Source organism: Capsicum annuum, chromosome 10 (genome assembly GCF_002878395.1).
Source record: "Capsicum annuum cultivar UCD-10X-F1 chromosome 10, UCD10Xv1.1, whole genome shotgun sequence".
Classification (NCBI taxonomy): Eukaryota; Viridiplantae; Streptophyta; class Magnoliopsida; order Solanales; family Solanaceae; genus Capsicum; species Capsicum annuum.
The window spans coordinates 13,322,293-13,325,379 of NC_061120.1; positions in this window are offsets into that span (position 1 = coordinate 13,322,293).

Below are 3,087 nucleotides of genomic sequence, written 5' to 3' on the forward strand. Positions count from 1 at the left end.
GATAAAGTAGAAAGTGAAGTAGGTCCTTTTTTTTTTTTTTTTTTTTTAAAATTTTTAATTTATGGATCAATTTTTAAAATCACAATTTAAAATTTAAAATTCTATTTTTTTTTTTAAAGAATTTGTGATTTTAGATCATGATACGAAATTGAAGTTGAAGATTTATTCACAATTTCTAAACAAACATTGACTTCAACTTCAAATTTGAGCCCTAAATTTTATGATCAAATGCCTACTTAAAAGAGAAAAAGATTAATTTTTTTTTTAAAAAAAGCTCAAATTAGTCCTCCAATTATCGGTATATTTAAAGACCTAATGTGTTACTGTGATACAGTAAAATCAAGCAAGAGCAATTTTTGATAAATATAATAATTATAGAAACGTCAAACACTTTAATTCAAGAGGACAATTAAGGAAGAACATCCAATTCCATGATTAATTAATGAGACTATAGTTAGAAGTAGAAGCGGAGCTTGCAAGAAGAAAAGAGTTCAATAGAATCTCATCCCGAAAAATTATATATGGTTAATAAGTCAAAAGTATTTTGTTAAATATGAATAATTGAATCTCCTTACCATAAAGAAAATAAAAATTTAGTGTTGCTTTATAAGGGTTAAAAAGTTATTTTAAATCACAACTTCAGTTTTCAACTATGACATCACAATATATTTTAAATCTACGTATATGAGATGTGGCCTAATCAATAGGTGTGCCGAAGAAAATTTACTAAATGCATATAAATTTTATATTTTAAATAGTTATATCATGAATTTACCAAATGTATACCAAACCATTTAAAGTTTTTTCCCTGGGTCAGCAAATTTGTTGTAGTGCATATTTCACAGCTCAATCCTTGCTACATCTTTCATTATAAATTTGGTCGACTACTATTATTTTATTAATGCTATACAGAACTTCTTTTTTCCTCATATATACATACATACACAATAATTGACTCAAACATAATTATAATGTATAGACACACTAATATCTATAGCGGTTAATATCGATCATACAAATTTTAAATTTATTTTTGTTGCCAACTGATCAGTATATACAGATCCACTGTTGTTATTAATACTGCAACATAAAGCATTTTTCTTATAATATATATGTACACATAACCATATATATAGACCCCAGAGTAGCTCATTAATTCTTCAACTGTTTATTTTTTCTTCCCATTATTATTCATCCACAATGCATGACTTCTTGTAAAAAGTTTATTCTCTTGCCCATTCTTGGCAAAACATTTATCATGTATATCTATCTGATCAAGAAGTGACAAATTTGAGCTATAAAAATATAGAATAAAATTGCATAGAATAGACTCTTATATATGGTCCAGCCCTTCAATCCCAGGATCTGCATGTAGTAGAAGTTTAGTGCGTTTCTTCTCTGTGTTTTTTTTTTTCCTTAAATTTTAGTTCGTCTATAATAAAAAATAAAGGAAATTGGTAAAGTTGATGTCATCTGATTCGAGGTCACATGCTCAAGACGTGAAAACACTTTACGGTAGCAATAAACCCTTCTAGTCAGATATATTTCCGAATCCTGATCATAGCAAAAGTTCTAATGCATCGAATTATCCTTGTTTACCTTTTTTTAATCTATAATAAAAATATAGTTGTGTATACGTGATATATGTTGTGTGGTTATATTTCTTTATTTTGGTACCTCTATATTAAACTCACAAATTTATTTCATTGTCAACTAGTTAGGGGCGGATCAATGTAGAAGGTTTGGGGTGCCACGGCACCCACAGTTCTCAGTTGAAACTCTGTATATTTATGTGTATATGTATCAATTAATGTATAAATATTATGCTTGACACCCACAATATCAAAGGAATTGGTGGTGTAAGCGATCGAAATGGCTGGGTTTTACTCCAGCAGCGCGGATTCGATCCTCACTCAAAAGTGTATTTTTAGTTTTTTAGAATGATTTTAAGCACTATACTGTCTGTTTTTTCTTTAAAAAAAACTATAATGGCTATGAAGAATGGAACCCTTGACCTCTTCTTACAAAGAACTTAACAATACCAACTAGGTAAGTTTTCATGTAGTATCAACATTTGTTGATATATATAATTATATTTTATTAGTTGGTAAGTCTTCATGTAGTATCAACATTTGTTGATATATAAAATTATATTTTATTTTTTAAATATTGACTTCACTATCCTAAAATATCATACGGAGTATACATTATTATTCAAAACAAAGTGACGTTCGAAGCTTTCGAATCCTGGATCCGCCTCTGCAACTATTACATCCATCATCATGGAGATTTATTAAACTTAGATCCTATAGATTTCATTCATCATTAGGAAACAACAAACTTAATAATTTAAGACATGCATGTGAATGAGCAATTAAAAAGGTTTAATTAACTCAAATATATTTTTAACTGATTCAACAGGTCCAAATATACTTTTACCTAACTTTCTTAGTTAGCGCAAACAATTATTTGAACGATTTTAATTATTCAATGGTATGTTTGAGATCGAAAATAATACTGAGGACCTTTGTGAGTCGATAGATTAACAAAAATCGTATATAAAACATAACATAAACATTAGACATATTTTTATCCTTTCTTGATTTCTCTTATATTATAGTAAGAAACAGTTGAGCAGCTGATTGAGGAGCTTTCCTTCGTCCTCCACCAATTCAACTCTTTGCTCCATGATTTTACTATATCACTCATAATTAATTATTATATGTCATTTATATATTAAAAAATTAATAATACTTAATTGAAAAAGGTAAAATAGACATTTATGATATGTCTGCTTCAACTGCTTCAATCGTAATTTTACTACATCGCCTCTAATTAATTATTATAAGTCATCTAAATATTAAAAAATTATTATAAAGTCATCTAAGTATTAAAAACATAATAATATTTAATGCTAAATTAACTTAACGTCTTATATAAGGTCCACTTAATTTTTTTCGCAAGTATTTTTGTATTGTAATTTTTCTATATCAATTCTAATTAGTTATTATAAATCATTTAAAATATTTCTGCATTGCTGCTTCAATCATGATTTACTATATCACCCCAATTAATTATTATTGTCAT